The sequence below is a fragment of the Mustela lutreola genome, chromosome 4 (genome assembly GCF_030435805.1).
Source record: "Mustela lutreola isolate mMusLut2 chromosome 4, mMusLut2.pri, whole genome shotgun sequence".
Lineage (NCBI taxonomy): Eukaryota > Metazoa > Chordata > Mammalia > Carnivora > Mustelidae > Mustela > Mustela lutreola.
The window spans coordinates 56,655,246-56,676,858 of NC_081293.1; the positions used below are offsets into that span (position 1 = coordinate 56,655,246).

General features: G+C 40.9%; 1 protein-coding gene across 1 annotated transcript in view; it reads right to left on the reverse strand.

The window, feature by feature from the left end:
• The window catches only part of HK1 (hexokinase 1), a 112,595-nt gene that overhangs the window by 84,580 nt on the left and 6,402 nt on the right, over window positions 1-21,613 (reverse strand). The window contains exon 2 of the mRNA XM_059170062.1: window positions 2,787-2,980. The gene's annotated coding sequence lies outside the window, so the exon portion shown is untranslated. The remainder of the gene's footprint in view (window positions 1-2,786; window positions 2,981-21,613) is intronic.

A 21,613-nucleotide genomic window follows, 5' to 3' on the forward strand; every position in this document is an offset into this window, starting at 1 on the left:
GCCTGTGAAACTGACACTAACCTGTGGGCTCTGACACTATCTCTATAACTGGGGTGCAGTGTCTGAAAGCACCTGCTCCGCGGGGTTCCAAACAGACCAGGTTTGGCCACTTGCCACAGACAAAATCCCAAGGCAGAGACCAGGTGCTGGCGAATAAAGAAAGGAATTTATTTCAGCGAGACCGTCACCCAGAAGACAGTAGACTAATGTCTCAAAGACGGTCCCCAACAGGCTGAATACATGCAGGTTTATATAAGGAAAACGTGGGACCAAGGTCAGTGGGTACAAGCAGGTGGGCAGTGAAGGTTAGGTCGATCACCATCTTAGGGCCAGTCCCGCCAGGTCTTGCTGGCTCAGAGCAGCCCCTATTGCTTGAAGGGGTAGTTTTGGCTCCCATCACAGGATGCTCTGCCCACTCAGTCTTTTGCCTGAGTTAAGAGATAAGCTAGGAAGAACTTAATCGATTAGCAAGTACAGACTGAGGTCAAAATGGAGGTCACTGGAGTCCTCTTTCATCCCCAAGTAGAAGTGAGTTAGATCATAAGCCATTCCTCATTTGGGGTAATCAGAATGGTTCAGTGAGGCTCGAGCAGGACACACACAAGCGGAGGGCTTCTTTGTTTGGAACACCCAGCTGAGCACAGCCCAAACAGCTGAAACGGCATCTTGAGCTTGATCTTGGAGGTCACTCGAGTTTTTTTATGGAGTGCTTTGTATGTAGTAGCCGGTAACTGAGCCCCACGGAGCTGGTCTCCACCTCTCAGGAGTAGGCTCCAGCGGAGCTGCCCTGAACTGGAGCCAGGAGCCGGCTCTGGCCCGGGGTCCACCACCTGCTGCCCAGTGGTCTCAGGGACAGTGCTAAACTTTGCCAAGCCTCTGTGTGCCACCAGATGGCAACTGCTCTCCTGTCAGCCTCTTGGCTATGGTGAGGCTGTGGTGAGGGTCACATACAGCTCTGTGACTCCCTCAAGGGAACCATCAGCATGGCCTGAATGGAAGCTGGAAGAAACCTTGTTGCCCAATAACCATTAATAACCATTAATAATGCTGCAAGGAGAACGAGTTACATTCAGGGAGCACTAACCGCCTCATGCTTCTTACACATCCTCTCATGTGATCCTGTCACTCATTACAAGCGGGTAGCAAGACCCTCTGTAGGGCTGAAAATGTTGACATGCAGAAAAGGGCTTTGGGTTTCTCTAAATCACCCAGCAGGACCCAGAGGAGATGAGCAGGGTGCAGATCTCACAGATTCCAAAGCCCTCTTTCTCCCCACTCCAGCCTCTCCTCCAGAGTCTGGGCCACATCACCCACCCATCCTCACACCTCAGCCTCCTGAATGCTGGGGTGCAAGGGACTGTGTGCTCCCCAGCCCCAGGCCCTGGGCAAGGAGAGCCCGTGGGAACTACGCTGCCCACCAGCACTCAAAGCGGCGTATCGGCAGATCCCACATGCACTCTTGCCTTCCATTCTGATACCCGGGTAACTTCCCAAAGCTGGTTCACACACTGCTGCATCACCAAAGCAACCTTGCCAAGAATAAATGCTACACCTTCCCTATCTGCATTAATTTCTTGAGTTCCCAGGGGTCTGTCGAAAGACAGAGATGATGTTATCATCTGCTTCCGTGGCTTCCTATTCCACAGTTCCATCCTGCTTCCACAGCCTGCTTCCGTGGCTTCCTACTCCACAGTTCCATTCTGCATACACAGCCTGCTTCGTGCTGGGGGTTGGCATTCCCCTATCCCTCCATTACCCTTGGAGCCCTTCACTCTCCTCCCTGGGACTTGCACTTATCTCTCCAGAACTCCCTCCTCAGATTCTAAAGCATCTGTGTAAACCGAGTGTTGCCTTTCCCACAACAGCCGGCACAGGCAGCATCATAACACGTTTTCAAAGTAGATGCTTCATTTCTTGAATCATTTACCTAAATTTAGGGATCTGGATATGCCAGCATTTTAGTAACAGAAAAGTCCATAACTCATTTGTGTCTCTTGATGGCCAGATTTCTTGCTCGTTTCCAGCTTTGTTTTCTTTTTATCACTTACCCTTGTTCTCAGACACCCTGAACCCCCCTCATCGATGGACTTTCCATCTTTCTCTTCAGCAACTCACTCACAGGTCATTCTAACTAGCGTTTTTGAGTGTTTGGTATCTATCAGGCACTGCTACAAATGATTCAAGGCATTAAAGGGCAAGAACCCCTCCTAAGTCACATTATCCTATTTTACAGATGAAGAAACTGAGGCTCAATAAGAGGAAGGGACTTCCTGGCCTCAGACAGCGGGAGAGGAGCAGAGCCAAGCTTTGTCATTGGGCAGGATCCAGCTTCCACGCACCCCACCTGTACGACACGCTCTCCCGTCACGGCGCCCAGCATCCATTCAGATGCAGAGGTTAGTTGAGAAGAGCAAGTGAGTACTCGGGAAAGGGATGCCTTTTACAGTGTATCAAGCTGTGATGAACACAGCGTTTGCTTTAAAAAAAAAAAAATCACACTGTAGATAGCATTAGCCCCAATACTTCGAATCAAAAGACCTAGCTGCAGAATGTTCTGGTCTAGTTACAAATCACTGTGTAAGCTTGGGAAAGTGTTTGTCCCTCCCTGGGCCTCATCAATAAAATAAGTAAAACAAGTGGGTTTAAACCCTAGCAGCTACACTTTGAGATCATGAGACTCGAGTATTTATTTACAGAGAAGGACAGGAAGCTAGTACTACAAAAGGCCCCGGGGCAGGGGAGTCTAGCCCAGGGAGGAGGGAGACCCCCACGGTTTGGCCACTTGCCTTGGGATGTCTTGAGACCCCTCTGCTGCCTCTTTACTTGGTCTCACTCTCATTTTTCCAAAAGGACAACATGTGCTGACTTGCAACCCAACTGTAGATTCTTGGCACAAAGCAGTTGTGGGTGGGTGTTTAGCTCTTTTCTTCCTCGGGAACAATGCTCTGGGTACAGTTCTTTAGTTGGTTAGTTGAGAGTCCTGAGAACAGAGAGAGACAAAAGGTGCATTTGTCATAACATCAAGAGTCACCAGAGGACTGGCGAGGGGACAGTGTGCACTGGCGTCCTATGGAAAGAAGGGCACAGGCCTTGTGGGTAGGGGCTGGGACACTTGGTGTCCTAGACATTCAGAGGTGCTTTATGGTTATGAAGTTCTTTATCCTACTCATAGAAACCTCATAGAAACCTTGGGTGAGGGGCAGGAATCATGGTGATGTTGAAGAGGTGGGGACGGTGATGAATGGTGGCCCACAGGCACTGAACCCTCATGACAGTCACCAGAAACTGTGCATTGATTCTAGAAGTTTCCCCCAAATGCCAGGAAGCAGAAGCCACTTCCTTGTGCCTAAGGAAATGGAAGCTTATAGAAGCGAAGTCAGGTGCTCATGGAAATGCAATGGTAATGTACATGAAATGTAGCAGAACTGGGGTTTGAACTCAGATCTCTCCCACCTGGGGGCTTTAACTCTCTTTTATGGATGTAGTAGCTGAGGCTTAGAGCAAGCAAAACCAACTCAGGTTTTACAGTATGGACAGAGAAGAAATACTCTGGCTGATGGAAAAATTAGAGACGACAAATGTCTGGTTGGTGCCAGCCAGAGCTGGGGTGGATCTGAGCCAAAAATCCTGGAGAATGCCACCTCCTTCCTTCCTTTTCCATTCATGAGGACTTCCTTGGGGGACAAAAGCCCCTGTTCTTCCACTCTCTTCCATAATTCTGGGGATGACCCACCACTCTTACATGCACCCCCACCCCCAGCCACTTTACCTCTTTCCTACGGTTCTTTTTTTAAAAGATTTTATTTATTTATTTATTTATTTATTTATTTATTTATTTATTTATTTATTTGACAGAGATCACAAGCAAGCAGAGAAGTAGGCAGAGAGGGGGGAAGCAGGTTCCCTGCCGAGCAGAGAGCCCAATGCGGGGCTCGATCCCAGGACCCTGGCATCATGACCTGAGTCAAAGGCAGAGGCTTAACCCACTGAGCCACCCAGGTGCCCCTTTCCTACAGTTCTTAAGTCTTACTTTCAAAGACCTTTCCTGATAGTCTCTTGGGGAGAGAGATGTTAATTAAGAAATCGCATGAATTACCATTATAAATTGTGACTTGTGTCTGGTAGCAATCATAAGGAAGTACAGGAAGCCACAGTTTCTAACCCTGGGGATTCATGGAAGGCTTCCCGGAGGAAGTGACTTTGGATCTGGGACACATTGGTCTAGGTCAGAGTTTTCTTTGAAACCCCTGAGGCAGGGACAAGGGAGCCTTAATAAAAGAGGAGGAGAAAATGGTAGAGGAGGAGGACGTGCCCTAAAATTTATTAATTCACCACTTGCAGCTTTGGGCCTTGCTGAGATGAGGCTGGTCTGGGTCTCTCCCCTCTAGGGCAGTGGTTCTCTAAGTATGGTCCCTGGACCAGTGGGAGTAGCATTACCTGGGACCTTGCTAAAAATGCACAATTCTCAGGTCCTGCCACAGACTTATCTAATTGAAAACTTCGGGGAAGAAGCCAACAGTCTGTGTTTAAGAAGCCCTCTTGGGGGCGCCTGGGTGGCTCAGTGGGTTAAGCCGCTGCCTTCGGCTCAGGTCATGATCTCAGAGTCCTGAGATCGAGTCCCGCATCGGGCTCCCTGCTCAGCGGGGAGCCTGCTTCCCTCTCTCTCTCTCTCTCTGCTTGCCTCTCCATCTACTTGTGATTTCTCTCTGTCAAATAAATAAATAAAATCTTTAAAAAAAAAAAAAAAAAAAAAGAAGCCCTCTTGGCCATTCAGCCACCTGTTCAAGTTGAGAGCCACATTCTCTATGTCTACACTCAAACGCATTCACTCATCAAAGGTAGAATGATCCGATTCTTTCCCCCTCTCTCATGCTCTCCACATGAAAGAGGAATTCGCAGATGACATTCTGAGAGAACAGTCAATAAGGAATCTGTAGCCATAGAGAGAAATGGGCCCAGTTGTTCAGTGGGATTAGAGGTGGGGACAAAATACAAGGATTTTAGCAAATTGGAGGTTAATTTCCCAGGAGATGAGGCTCCAGGAGGTAAAAGCATATTGTTTGAGAGCTGGAAAGAACCTAGCCCATCATGTCGCACCCCCTGCCCCATCCCAGAATAGACCCGGTAGGCAGTATCTCACCCTTAAAAGCAGCTTTTTCCACTGTTGGCAAGTTGTGTCTGAGACGAAATACGCCTCCCTCTGACTTCCTTCCGTTGGCCTTAGTTCTCTGGACTCTCGCGGAAAACCCTTTCCTCCTTCCCCACAACCTCCCAAGGATGACAGTCATGCTGATCGGTGGTTCTTAGCAAAGATACAATCCCTGGCTGACCGAGGAGGAGAGAAACCCCAGACTTACAAACACTTGTGTTAAAGCAAGAGTGAACAGGATAGCAACATCAAGTACACGTGTCCTTTGGCTGGGCAGTCCGACTCAAGGGTGGCTGAGCAGACTGGCCCACATTCTGAAGAATGTTAAATAAAGGTCACAAGGAGCTGACTCCTAACTCTGGCCTGAGTCTTGGGTGCTCCCCAGCTCACTGGGCCCCTCCCATATGCTTTCTTTTAAGTCCTGCATTCGTGACTTGGACTGTGTATTTAAACCGCCCATGCTTATGTGTATTAACTATTTCACAGTCAGGATCTTCTCAGTTTCTGGAGGAAACCGTCCCCAGAACATGTTTCTTGGGTCACTCCGAGGCCCCTCATCAAAGCCAACCAGGCACAGGTCCGTTTGCACGTTCACTTAAACATTCTGCACATGAAGTTCCAGTCTAGCTGGGGCTAAGCAGTACCCATTTCTTCTTCGAACTGAGAAACCCAAGCCTAGGCAAGTTCGACTGTGAAGACTATGCTAACAAAAGACCCAGCTGAGAGAAAACAAAATTTGGCAGAGTATAAAAAAGCAACTTAAATTCATTCTCTTTCCAAACTTCTCTCCCCACAGCCTGGGAAGAGGGCAGGGAGGTGATTAGCGCTTCTGGGAGGGAGCCAGACTGAGGCCCAGGAGGAAATATAACAGAGGGCTCTGCCTCTCAGCCCAGTCGTCCCCCTACCAGTCAGTTCCTCCCAGGCCTGGGAAGGCTCTTGGGGACACCACTGTCTAGAGATGATGTCAGATCAGCCCTTGAGTGTTGATAGGGAACTTATCATCCACCGAAACAAAACCTTGAGAGAAACTTACAATGCAATGGGTCTCTGACACTTCTTGCATAAGGATGGTCTTTGGAGAGTCACCTCGAGATCAAAGCTCACTCTTCTGAGGCTGCAGGCACAGCTTCTCTATTCTTCCTGTGATGTCGGACAACAATGTGAACACGAACTCTTAATCCGGCTTTGCACCAAAAGCTGGAAGCAGAGCTCATTTGCCCACCACCTCGTAACAACCAGAGCCAAATCTGTTTCATTTTTACCACGAAAAAGACTCCATCCTAGCACAACAGTCCTTTGCATTCAAGCCTCTTCACAGAGGAAGCAAAAGACTTTCTATCTCAAGGAAAAATGCCAGCTATGTGCTCCCACAGGGTTCCAGTGCCCATGAGGCTCAGGGCATCAGGGATATCACAATGACCTCCCAGCTGATCTACCACTCAGTTCTCCTTTGTATAAAACTCCAGACACTGTCCAACAGGGCAGATCCCAAGCTTCAAACACAGGACAGTCCACCCTGTCCTCCCTGCCAGAAGCATCTCCCGACCTCACAAGCAGACTTAGGAATCTAGACAGACTAGGATCTGGGGCCCACACAGACTGGCTACATGCATAGTTTAGTTGTCTCAGGGGAGGGATGAATTCCCAGTTTGACCCAGTAAGTGCCGTCTGCTGTGTACCAGGCACAGGAGGGAGAGGATATGGGTGAGTGGTGGGGGCTGGGAGCAGAGTGAACTATGAAGTCCTCAAATAGCTCATAGGCAAAACACAGATGAAGCCCACATACACCCAAGAACAACGAGCCAGGCAGCCATCGTATCAGCAGTGAGGGCTTTACAGTAAGTGCTTTAGTTATCAGAGGAAACGCCTGGTGGATCCAAGAAGATGGATTTGACCTCAGATGTCAGCTAACCTGCCAGTTTCCCTGGGGAATGTCAGTCTCCTTTCCTCTGGCCCCTTAGGCCTCATCCCACCATCAGATTGACTGTTGCACCCAGCCCTCCCCAGCCCTCCCCAGCCCTCCTCAGTTGACTACAAAACATAGTGTTTTTTGTTTGTTTAAAGATTTTATTTATTTGACAAAGAGAGAGAGCGCAAGCAGGGGGAGTGGCAGGCAGAAGGAGAGGGAGAAGCAGGCTCCCTGCTCTCCCTGCTGAGCAGGGAGCCCAATGCAGGACTCCTAGGACCCCGGGATCATGACCTGAGCTGAAGGCAGGCACTCAGCTGACTGAGCCACCCAGGTGTCCCCAAGACATACTGTGTTTTTATCAGCACCAGGATGCCTAGTGAATAGTATTTCATCTAGGCCTGTAAGAAGCTATTGAAAAAGGAAAAAGATGGGGCGCCTGGATGGCTCACTCTGTTGGGCATCTGCCTTTGCCTCGGGTTCCGCATCAGGCTCTCTGCTCATTGGGGAGTCTGCTTCTCCCTCTCCCCTGTTTGTGCTCTCTCTCTCTCTAATAAATAAATAAAATCTTAAAAAAATTAAAAAGATGACATAAATCCCAATGGTTACCCTTGATGTATTGTTAAGCCAAAAAAGTTAGGTGCGGCATAAGGCGTAGAGTAAAATCCCCTTTGTATTACCACTGCTGCAAATGAAAACTACCATATCCATGTGTATTGGCTGCACCACGGGAAATGTCTGACTGTGCAGGTGAAAGATGGGGAGGGTTAGAGAAAAGTCATGTGCCATCTGCTCCTGCCTCTCCCTGCATATCACCTGAGACAGTCACTTCCTGCTCCTTCACTCTACATGGGAGTATCTCAGATCCTGGTACAGGGGTCCATGGAGTAAGATAGGGGCAGAAGGCTTGAGCAGAGCAGAACAGAAACAGGTGAGGCTTGAATGGCCTCAGGAATTACTCACCTATCTCCAGGGGCTGGGAGATGATAACCCAGTGAGATATTCCCTCCCAGTACTGCTTCTTCCTAAGAGACTAAAGGTCAATCCTGGGGCGCCTGGGAGTCAGTCCATTGAGTGGCTGCCTTAGGTTTGCATGATCCCAGTATCCTGGGATTGAGCCCCATATTGGGTTCTTTGCTCAGCAGGGGGCCTGCTTCTTTCCCCTGCCTCTGCTGCTCACCCGCTTATGCTCTCTCTCTCTGTCAAAAAAATAAATAAAATCTTTATTAAAAAAATATAAAAATTAAGGTCAATCCCTGAAACCCTGAACAAGGGAAATACTTGGGGCTAACAGAAATGTTCAACTGTGGGTTTGGTGGCCCAGGAATCTACATCCTAGAACTCAGCCTCTCCCATCTCCATGAATTCACTGGGACTGCCTCACACTAGGCTCTAGCCTTGGGTTCTAACCCTGAACACATTCCAAGACAGAGCGGCAGATAACCCTTAAGTGAAAAAACTCACCAGGCAACTAATTAGATATCTGAGGAAAAAAACTACCTGAAAACAACATAAAAAACCAGGCAATATATACCATTTGAAGCAGAAATATAGAATAGGCAGACCAAGAATATAAAATAAAGATGATAGATATTTAAATAAAAAATTTTAAAGGATATATATACTTGAGATAAAGAAAAATGGTGTGAAATAAGATGAAATTATTTAAATTTGGAGGTATTATACATGAAAAACATAATACAGAGTTGAAAAACAACATAATAGAAAATTAGGCATATATACATATGTGCATGTGTGTGTGTGTGTGTGTCACCAAAAGCTTGAGACATGAAAGAAAAACTAATAATCTAAACTAAACTTCATTAAAATTAAAACCTCTTTCTCTTTGGGAGACACTGTTAGAAAATAAAAGGCAAAACATAATAAATAGATACATCTATTAGAAAGGATACAGGTGAAGAAAGAATTGCTGAGTTGGAAGATTAGATTGAGGAATTCTCCTAGTAAGTAGTGGGGAAAGAAAAAGAAGTAGAAAAGTTAAACAATATGGAAGAGAGAAGTAGAAGTATCAATATTTGTATAATAGAGGAGCTCCAGAAAAAGAGAAAAATAAAAATAGAAAATATTTAAAGAAAAATACATTTCCTACAATTAAGGAAAAAAATGAAGGACCTCAGATTGAAAAGACCATAAATGGGCACCTGGATTGTGCAGTCAGTTAAACATCTGACTCTTGGTTTCGGCTTGGTCAGGATCTCAGTGTTGTGAGATCAAGCATGGCCTCAGGCTCTGTGCTCAACTCGGAGTCTGCTTGAGATTCTCTCTTGCTTGTTTTCTCTCTCTCTCAAATAAATAACAAATAAATATTAAAAAGAAAAGAAAAGGCCATAGAGTGATAAGCAAAAGATAAAAGGAAATATCCACTCTATATTACAGAATATCATAGACAAAACAAACAGAAAAGTCTAAAAGCTTCTAGAGAGATACCAATCACCCAAAAAGGAATAAGAACTAGATTGACATTAGGCTTTTTAACAGCAAAAAGGAACTAGGAAAACAATGAATTTAATGAATTGAAAGGAAAGGATTCTTAAATCTAGAATTTTATACCCAGTCAAATGATCACTTAAGTATAAGGGCACAGTAAAAATATTTTAAATATGTAAATCTTCAACTTGCTGCATAAAGTCTCTCCTTGAAAATACTTTTGAAGAAAGTAGTCAAGTAAGTGAAAGTTTGTCAATAACAACACAGAACTAATATTCTAGGTTCTCTTCTGCAGGAGTTGGAGAGACCAAAGTACATAAAAATATGCTAAAATACTTGTCTTCTTTGGAAAAAGATATACCTATCAACCTCTTAATTCCACTGTCCCAAAAAAGAGAAGAAAAGAGATAAATGAAATATATGTAAAAGGAAACATAGGTCAAAATAAATTAAAAGAGACATAAAATCAAAAATAATTTTAAAAGTTCAAATATATTGATAATTATAGAAATGTAAATGTACTAGACAACAAAAATACTGCCAGATGCTATTTTGAAGAAGTATGTCTGAAGTGTGACCAAAGAGTTGACTGCAAAAGAATGAAGAAAGATCTATCAGGTGACTTAGTCACCAAAAGAAAGCTGGTGAATTAATTTCAGACAATACAGACTATAAAATGAAAGGCATCATTAGACAAAGAGGGTAATTACAAGGATATTAAAATTTTAACTTATGAAGAATGTACTAAAGTTTTAATAAACCGGCCTTAAGGGGCACCTGGATGGCTCAGTCCGTTAGGTGTCTGCCTTCAGCACAGGTCATGATTGTTCTGGGATCGAGCCCTGCTTTGTGCTCCCCGATAAGCAGGTAGTTTGCTTCTCCCTCTCCCTCTGCCCCTCCCCGAGCTTGTGCTCTCTCTTTCTCTTTCAAATAAATAATCTTTTTTTAAAAAATTGACCTTTAAATAATTAAAGTAAAAATTGTTGGACCTATTGGAAGCATCTAACAATTCTGCATTTTAAGAAGAGATTTAAATATATTTCTCTCTGTTGTTAGGTCGAGCTAACAAGCCAAGTCAACAAAGACACAGAAGAGCTGAACAACAAAATTACAAGTTTAATCTAATAGACGTATATAGAACTTTTTATTTAACAGAGATTATATATTGTTTTCAAGCATACATGAAATATTTGCCAAGAAAACTTTAATAGATTTCTAAAACATAAATATAGACTAGGGGTTAGCAAACTACAGCCTGCAGGCCAAATCCAGTCTGACACCTGCTTTTAAAAATAAAGTTTTATTTGAACATAGCCATCCCCATTCATTTACATATTGTCTATAGAGACTTCTGTGCTACAATGGTACTGACTATATGATTCACAAATCCTAAAATATTTATTATCTGGCCTTTTACTGAATAAGCTTGTGGACCCCATATCCTATGGTCAATACACAATTAAGTCAGATGTTAACAAAACGATAAATTTTGAAACTTCATATTTTATGAAAGTAAAAACTTAGAAGTTCTTTTAAATAATGAGTAAAATAAGAAATCATACTGAGGATTCAAAATATTTGAAATTGGTTTGGCTATAGAAGTAGCAGCAGATGACTCTATTCACTGTAACAATTAGGGAAAAAATGGGTAGCTGAAAAAAAATCACATTTCTTTTTAGAGACATTAAAAGCTATAGATACAAAGGAGTCTGATGGAACTAAATTCCAAGGCAGAAAGAACTCTTCTAAGGTCAATGGAGATTAGCAACTGCTTTCTTCTGAAGGCATTTGCTGAGTCTGGGCATGGACTGATAGAAATTGGGCTTCTCAGAAAGGCAAACCTGCTGACAGAGAGAATGAGAAAAAAAAAACAGCTTTTAATGACCATGTAGGTTGGCTTGACAAAGTAGAATCTCAAGAAGGCTCAAGCACACAGCTAGTTTCCCCACCTGCCAGTGCTCCAATAATCTGGGCAATAGAGGAGTCTAGGGGTTAGAATGGGAATTCAGGGGAAGATTTCCTGAAATATTATGTTTGAGAAAAAGAAGTCTACCTGAAAAAAGGATTTGCAATAAAAACAAGTTAAGCATCAATCTTAAGATATTGGAAACTAAAAGTAAACTGATCCAGCTCAATTTAAAACTGGATTGAAGCAATGAGTCTATCATTTCAGCTGTCTCAGAGAAGAAAGGATTGTTCTCTCTCTGGGAAAAAACAACATCTACTCAGATTCTATGGCTATTATTACACAGAGAGAGAGAGAAAGAGAGAAGTAATGCCAATAAGTAAGGAAATGTGACCTATAAGCAAGAGAGAAAATAAACAATAAAAAACAGTCTTATAGGTCACCCAGAATTGAAATTAGAATTAGTAGACAAGGGCCTTAAAATAACTATTATAAATATGTTGAAGAAAATAAAAGATGGGCAAAATGGATAAAAAGATAAAGAATGCCCACAAAGAATTGTTAAAGAAAAGAAAAAGAAAAGAAAAACTCATAGATATTCTATAATTGAAAAAACACAGTATTTTAAATTAAGAATTAATTAATCCATCTTTACATTCTCCCTAAGCCTCACTCCAGGTGGCCAGTGTCTCCCAGAAAGAAGCTTGAGCACACATCTGGTGCCCCAGGTTTTGCAACTGACACCCAGAGGACACCCCTTGATTATGTAGCTCTAGTGGTCAGTAGGCCTTACATTCCAGGATCTCACAGAACTGTAACAAACAAACAAACAAAACAGTTTTTAACTGCTTATCCTCTCAGGGCACAGTGCAGAGGCAGTAGACTGAAATATCCAGTTTTTCTACCTAAGGCCTACTTAAAGATCTTAAGACTACAGCCTGAGGGTCACTAATTCAACACATATCTAGGGACCAACTGCAATCCCCTACAGAGAAAGAGAGGCTGGCAGGTGCAATGTTAACACTCTCCCTTTCTCCTCCCCTAGGTCTCTTGTGTCTCCATGAAAGGAACTTGTGAGTAAGCCTGGCACCCTGGCTTTTGTGGCCATGGCCCAGAAGATACAACTCTTGATAGGCTGGCTCTGGTGGCCAGAATGGCTTGTATTCATAGGTTCAAAAGTACTCTAGCAAACACAGAAACAGTTCTTAATGGGCTATCCTCACAGCAATCAGTGCAGAGGAAACAAAGAGAAATGCCCATCTCCCCATATTCCCATGAAAGAGGTGTAGTTGCACACCTTAAAAGCTGCTGCCTGAGATGAGATCTTCTAATCAGTCTCCATCTAGATGCTGAAGGAGATTCTCTCTTCTGGGACACTGACATACCTTGGCATGCTCTCAATGACTAGGAGGCACTAAGAACAAAGAAAGCTACTTGGACAATTACAAAGGTTTGAGAGACAACAAACAGCTAGGGTAGGATTGAATGATAAAGTTCTTCTCCTACCTGAGGCCACTCTTTCCAGACTGGGAGGGGTGGCTGTATTATCCAGTGCATAGAAACCAACTTAGAGAATCAAGAAAAATGACAAACAGAAGAATATGCTCCAAATGAAATAACAATATAAAGGCCAGAAAAACACCTCATGAAACAGAGATAAGGGATTAACCTGATAAAAAAAAGAGTTCAAAAAAATGGTCATAAAGATGCTTGCCACTGTCAGGAAAACAATGCAGAAACAAAAGGAGAATTTCAACTAGAAGATTTAAAATATAAGATAATGCAAAAAATAAAAAATAAATAAAACAAAATATACGATAATGCCAAACAGAAATCATAGAGCTGACGAATACAACTAAACTGAAAAATTCAATAAAAGGGCTCAACATCAGACTAGATGAAACAGAAGAAAGGATCAGCAAACTAAAGACAGTGCAGTGGAATGCACCCAATCAGCAGGGCAAAAAAGAAAAAAAAGAATAAAAAAGAATGACTTACCAGTCATATAGAGAACATTCCATCCAAAAGCAACAGAATACATATTCTTTTCTAGCACACATGGAACATTCTTCAGGATAGATCTTATGTTAGGCCACAAGATAAGTCTTAATAAATTTAACAAGACCCGAAATCATTTGAAGCATCTTTTTTGATCACAATGGTATAAAACTAGAAATCAATTACAAGAAGAAAACTGGAAAATTCACAAATACATGGAGAATAAACAACATGTTACTGAATGACATGTTGAAAAAAAAACCAAAAGAGAAGTTAAAAAAAAAAATCTTGAGATGAAATAAAATGGAAATATATCAAAACTAATGGGATGCACCAAAAGCAGTTATAAGAGAGATGTTTCTAGTGATAAACACCTACATTAAGAAACAGCAAAGATCTCAAATAAACAATCTAACTTTACACCTAAACGAAGTTTAAAAAAAAAAAAAAAGAGCCCAAATTTAGTAGAAGGAAGGAAATAACAATGATCAGAATAGAGATAAGTGAAATAAAGACATTGAAAGACAATAGAAAATATCAATGAACCTAAAAGCTGTTTGTTTGTTTGTTTGTTTGTTGTTTAAGATAAACTAAACAAAACTTCATCTAGATTCTCCAAGAAAAAAGGACTCAAGTAAATAAAAATCATAAATGAAAGAGGAGATGTTACCACAGATTCCACAGAAATACAAAAGTTGATAAGATTCTAATATGAACAGTTATATGCCAACAAAATGGAAAATTTAGAAGATATAAATTCTTAGAATACAAAACTATAGACTAAACCATGAAAAAATATAAAATCTAAAAATATAAAAAGACTAATAAAAATATAAAAAGACTAATAAAACACATTTAAGGTCAATTAATTTTCAACATAGAACCAAGACTATATATTGGGAGAAGGATAGTATCTTTAATAAATTGTGTTGGGAAAACTGCACAGCCATGTAACAAAAAATGAAAGTGGACCACTATCTTATGCCATACACAAAAGTGAACTTAAAATGAATTAAACACTTGAACCTGAGGCCTGAAACCACACAACTCCTAGAAGAAAACAAAGGGTAAGCTCTTTTACATTATCACTATATCAAACTAAGATGCTCTGTACAGCAAAGGGAACTACCAACAAAATGAGAAGGCAACCTAAAGAATGAAAGAATATATTTTTAAATCATATGACTGATAGGGCCTTAATATCCAAAATATTTTTTTTAAGATTTATTTATTTTTAAGATTTTATTTATTTGACAGAGAGATCACAAGTAGGCAGAGAGGCAGACAGATAGGGATGGGGAAGCAGGCTCCCTGATAAAAAGAGAACCCAATGTGGGGCTCCATCCCAGGACCCTGAGATTATGACCTGAGCTGAAGGCAGAGGCTCAACCCTCTGAGCCACCCAGGTGCCCCTATTTATTTATTTTAGAGAGAGAGAGGAAGAGAGTACACATGAGCCAGGGGAGGGGCAGCAGGAGACAAGCAGACTCCCTGCTGAGTGAGGAGCCCAGCATGGGCTCCTTGTAGGGCTCCATTCCATGACCCTGAGGATCATGACTTGAGCTGAAACCAAGAGTTGGATACCCAACCAACTGAACCACCCAGACACCCAGTTAACATCCAAAGTATTTCAAAAACATATATAACTCTACAGAAAAAAAGAATCCAGTTAAAAAACTGATGAGTACCTGAGTAGACATTTTTTCCTGAGAAGACACATAAATGGCCAACAGGTACATAAAAAGGGGTTCAACATCACTGATCATCAGGGAAATGCAAATCAAAACCACAGTGAGATATCATGTCATACCTGTTAGACTGGTTGTTATCAAAAAGACAAGAAACAAGTGTTGTAGAAGATGTGGAGGAAAGGGAACCCTCAGGCACTGTTGGTGGGAATATAAATTGGTTTAGCTCCTGCGGAAAACAGTATGGAGGTTCCACAAAAACTTAAAACTAAAACTACCATATCATCCGGCAATTCTATTTCTGGGTATTAATTCATAGGAAATGGAATTGCTATCTCAAAGAAATATCTGCACTCCCATGTCCACTGCAGGATTATTTACAATAGCCAAGATACAAAAACAACCTCTGTCTTTCAGTGAATGGATAAAGAAAATGTGGTATTCATATACAATGGAATATTATTCAGTCTTAAAAAGGAAATCCTGCCATTTGCCGCAACATGGATGGAGACTGAGGGTATTATATTAAGCTAAGGAAATCACACAGAGAAAGACAAATGCTATATGATCTTAATTGTATGTGGAATCTAAAACAGAGAACAAATAAGTGGTTACTAGGGGTGGGGGTGGAGGAGGGTGGGCAAAATGGGTGAAGGTGGTCAAAAGGTACAAATGCCCAGTTATAAGATAAGTAAGTGCTGGGGATGTAATATACAACATGGTGACTATAGTTAACAAATACTAGATTGTATGTTTGAAAGTTGCTAGGACAGTACACTTTAAAAGATCTCATCATAAGAAAAAAAATTGTTAACTATGTGTGGTGATGGATTTTAACTAAACTTGTTGTGGCAATCAGTTTGAGATATAGATAGATAGATACATATATCTATATACATGTATATAGATATATCAGCATTATATTTTTTAAATATTTATTTATTTTGAGAGAGACAGTGGAGTGGGGAGAGGCAGAGGGAGAAGGAGAGAGAGAATCTCAAACAGACTCCTTGCTGAGTGGGAAGCCTGATGTGGGGCTCAATCTCACAACCCTGAGATCATGACTGAGCTAAAATCAAGAATTGGACACTTAACCAATTGAGCCACCCAGGTGCCCAATCAGATCATTATACTTTATACCTAAAACTAATATAATGTTATATGTCAATTATATCTCAATAAAAATTATAAATACTACTTGTTTTATCTCATCCTACTCTATAAGACATTCTCTTATCATTACCCAATAAAACTAGATATCAATATAATATGTAGCAAGAAAACATTTTCTATTAATCCAATGCTGATGATAACCATTTTTTAAAAGATTTTATTTATTTATTTGACAGAAAGAGGGAACACATGTGGAGAGGGAGCAGCAGATGGAGATGGAGAAGCAGACTCCCCACTGAGCAGGAAGCCCAAGCTCAATCCCAGGACCCTAGAATCATGACCTGAGCTGAAGGCAAATGTTTAATGATTGAGCCACCAGGTGCCCCTGATGATAATCATTTATTGTGGGCACTCCTTAGTCATGTCCTCTGCAAAGCATTTCTCATGCAGTATTTTGTTAAAAAAGAAAAAAAGAGAGAGAGAGAAAGAGAATTCATTGGCTAGGCTTATGGCAGAATAGATAACAACAGAAAAAAGGTCAGTGAACTTGAAGATTGGTTAGTGGAAGTTATGCAACCTGAAGCACAGAGGGAAAAAAATTAATGAAAACAGAGTAGAACATGAAAGATGTATGAGACATGATAAAATAATAGAGTCCTAGGAGGAGAGAGGAGAAATACTGAGACACTAGCCAAGAATTTTCAAAATCCAACAAAGACATCAACCCACAGATTAAAGAAGCTCTCAGCAAATCTCAAGCAGAACAAATAAAAAGAAAGCCACACCTACCCACATTGTAGTTAAAATGCTAAAAACTAAGGATAAAAGGAAACCTTTAAAAACATCCACAATATAGGACGCCTGGGTGGCTCAGTGGGTTAAGCCGCTGCCTTCGGCTTGGGTCATGATCTCAGGGTCCTGGGATTGAGTCCCGCATTGGGCTCTCTGCTCAGCAGGGAGCCTGCTTCCTCCTCTCTCTCTCTCTGCCTGCCTCTCTGCCTACTTGTGATCTCTCTCTGTCAAATAAATAAATAAAATCTTAAAAAAAAAAAAAGACATCCACAATATAAAAGCCACATTACTTGCAGGAGAAAAATAAGAATGGTGATTGACTTCTCATCAAAAACTATGGAAGTGAGAGAGAGAGAGAGAATGAGAGAGCATGAGAGGAGAGGAGGAGAGAGATCAGTGGGAGAAGCAGATTCCCTGTATAGCCGGGAGTCCAATGTGGGACTTGATCCCAGGACTCAGGATCATGACCTGAGCCAAAAGCAGTCATTTAACCAACTGAACCACTCAGGCACCCCAAGCATCTGACTTTTGATTTCAGCTCAGATCATGAGCTCAGGGTCATTGGGTCAAGCCCCATGTTGGGCTCTGAACTGAGTGTAGAGCCTTGCTGAGATTCTCTTTCTCTCTCTCTGCCCCATCCCACTTGTGTGCGTGTGCGTGTGTGTGTGTGTATGCGTGCTCACACAAAGAACTGTGGAAGCCAGAAAAATATGAAGTAACATCCTTAAAATATTGGAAGATGCTCCAAACTAGAAACCTATATCCTTCCAAAATGAGGCAAACAAAACAAAATAAAACCAAAAAACAAAACACGGACATTTTCAGACAAATAAATGTTGAGAGAATTTACTTCCAGTAGTACTGTATTACAAGAAATGCTGACTGAGGTTTTCCAGGTTGAAGGAGAATGATCCCAGAAGGAATCATATTACTGTACAATGAAAGAAAAAGTAGCTAAGTGGATTAAAATAACACAGTTTTTAATATAAAAAGACTATCAACTGTTTAAAACAATAACTATGTGTTGTAGGTATTAAAACAAATATATATGTAAACTATGTGTTAACAATAGCATGAAGGGCAGGAGGAAGGTAAATAGATCTATACAATAAGGTTATTACACTGTCCATGAAATGGTAAAGCACTAAGTCAAGGTAGCCTGTGATACATAAAAAATCCATATTGTAACCCCTAGAGTACCACCTCAGACAAAGAAAACTTTTCCAGGATGAAGATAATATTGTCCACTTAAGTTGTATCAGGGTATGCATTTGTTGAAACTCACCACATGGAAAATTTTATTCATTTCATTGTGTGCAGAGTTTATCTCAAAAGAAAATAAAAGCATTTAACAATTAGTATAATTTAAGAGCCAATAGATGAACTAAGATGGAATAATAAAACTACTTTGATTAATCCAGGAAGCAGTCAGGAAGAGAGAAATAAAGAAACAACAAATAGGACAATTTAAAATACAAAGCTTTCAGGGGATGGGATTAAACCCATTCGTAACAGTAGTTACATTAAATGTAAATAGAATAAATGTTCCATTTAGAAAACAGAAATTATCAGGCGACACAGAAACAAGACAAAATAAGACCCATCTAAACGCTGTTTACAAAAGACACACTTTAGATTTTATTTATTTATTTGACAGAGAGAGAGATCACAAGTAGGTAGAGAGGCAGGCAGAGAGAGGGGGAAGCAGGCTCCCTGCCAAGCAAAGAGCCCAATGCAGAGCCTGATCCCAAGACCCGAGTTGAAGGTAGAGGTTTAACTCACTGAGCCACCCAGGTGCCCCTAAAAGACACACTTTAAATATAAGTGTACACATAGTTGAAAATAAAAGGACAGCAAATAATATAACATGCAAACATTAACCATAAGACTGCTGATGCAAATATCTTAGTATCAAACAAAGTAGACATAAATAAACAAAAAAGTCTCTGCCAAAATTGACCAACAAAAAGCGAAAAGGCTTTGAATAATGTAATGAGTGAAAATGGGGGCATAACTAGAGATACCCTAGATATTTTTTAAATAACGAGAGAATATTAGTAAAACTCCATGTCATAGTGGTAGGCCTATAGATCAACAGACTAGAACAGAGAGTCTAGAAATAGACCCATACATTCATGGTCAATTGATTATTGACGAGAGTGCCAGGAACCTTCAATGAGGAAAGAACAGTCCTTTCAAGAAATGGTGTTGGGATTCAATAATGGATAGCCAAATCAAAAGAATGAAGTTGGTCCTCTCCCTCATACCATATACAAAAATTAACCCAAAATGTGTAAAAGACCGAAATGTAAAAACAAAAACTATAAAACACAGTGAAGAAAACATAGGAATAAATCTTGACCTTGTGTTAGGCAAGGGTGTTTTCTAAATACACCACCATGAGCACAAACAAAAGAAAAAATAAATTGGAATTCATCAAAAGTATCACTTGTATGCTTCAAAGGATATTATCAAGAAAATGAAAAGACAAGCCACCACAATGGGAGAAATTGATTATAAATCATACATCTGAGAAGGGTCTAGTATCCAGAATACATAAAGAACACTTAAAACTCAACAATGAAAAGAGAAATAGGCAAATTTTAATATGGGCTAAGGATGTTAGCAGACGTATCTCCAAAGAGGATATTCAAAAAGGAGCAATAAGCACAAAAAAGATGCTCAAAACCAAGAGTCACTAGGGAAATGCAAATCCACACCTAGTGAGATACTACTTTGTAATGACTAGGATGGCGGTAATTAGAAAGACTGCCAATAACAAGTGTTGACATGGACAAGGTGGTAAAAATGCTCCACTACACACACACACACACACACACACACACTGCTGTGATGGGAATGTCCACAATGCAGCCACTTTGGGAAGCAATTCACTGTTCCTCAAAAAGTTAAAATATAGAGTTAGCATATGGTCCAACAATCCTATTAGTAGATGTATATCCAAAAGAATGAAAATTGTCTGTTTACACAAAAACTTGTTTGCAAATGTTCACAGCAGTGTTATCCATAATAACCAAATGCAGATCCGTCAACTTATAAATGAATAAACAAAACGCACTATATCCATACAATGGAATATCATTTGGCATTTAATGGAAGGGGTTTTTTTGTTGTTTTTTGTTTGTTTGTTTGTTTGTTTGTTTGTTTGTTTTTTACAGAGAGAGAGATCACAAGTGGGCAGAGAGGCAGGCAGAGAGAGGAGGAAGCAGGCTCCCTGCTGAGCAGGGAGCCCAATGCGGGGCTCTATTCCAGGACCCCGAGATCATGACCTGAGCCAAAGACAGAGGCTTTAACCCGCTGAGCCACCCAGGCACTCCTTAATGGAAGTTTTGACACATGCTACAACATGAAGGAAGCTTGAAAACATTAAGTAAGAGAAGCCAGACACAAAAGGGAACATATGGTATGATTCCATCTTGTAAGTGTTCAGAACAGGTGCACCCATAGAGACAGAAAGCTGGGTGTTTGCCTGGGCTAGGGCTCAGGAGGAAGGGAGCGTGGCTGCTAATGGGGATGGAGTTCCTTTTGGGACACTGAAAATGCTCTGGGATTAGATAGTGGTGATGGTTGCATAACTTGATATTTTAAAGAACACAAATTTTTTAAAAGATGAATTTTATATTGCTTGAATTATATCTAAATAAAAAATTATGTCATTATATTTGAAAAATATGACAATGTAGATACATTCTTGGAAAAATACAACCTAATCAACCTTACTGAAGAAAAAATGGAAAGCCCAGATAGTCTGGTTATTCAAAAAAATTGAAGCAGTAGTTAAAATCTTAACCCAAAGAAAACACAAGTCCTAAATGGCTTTTGAAGTGGATTCTAAAGAACTTTCAATGAATTCTTTGAGAGAATAAAAATTCATTCTGTGAGGCTAGTATACCCACACAAAAACAGTCACAGTATGAAAAAGAAATATGAGAGGTTTATTTCATTCATAAATATAGGTGCAGAAATTCTAAATAAAATATCAACAAATCAAATCCAAGTCATAAAAATGATAATAAACCATGACCAAGATGGGTTTACCTAGCATTGCAGTAGTGCTTTAATGTTATTAAATAGATGTCCTCAACTTTTGTAAGTAAATGAGAAAAAAAATTTTTTTATACCACATCAATAGTGTAGTCAAATAATTTGATAAAATTCAATACCTGTTTGCGGAAACACAAAATGTCTTAATAAGCTATGACTTAAAGAGAACCTATTAAAGCTGATCAAAGTTATTCCTAAAAACACCTAAAAATCTTTCTAGGAGGATGGAGCAGAGGCATTGCCTCACGGAGGGCCTGCAGGGGCTCAGGCTTCAAGATCCCCAGGTGGGGGTTGCCGCTGAGTGTGGAAGAGACCCCCCAGCTTTTTCTAATCACTCTGTTTCGGCCTCAGTCCAGCAGCTGCCAGGGTCTGTGGAAACCAACCAGAACTTGCCATCAGGAAAACAAGAAGAGATCCCAGGAAATTAGCAAGGGAAAGAGAAAGGAGTATACCTTGACTACCTCTAAGAGAAAGCAGAGGGACTCTGAGATCACACAGCAAAAGCAGAAGGCAGCTGATGAGAAGTCTGTGCAGATAAGAGAAAAATG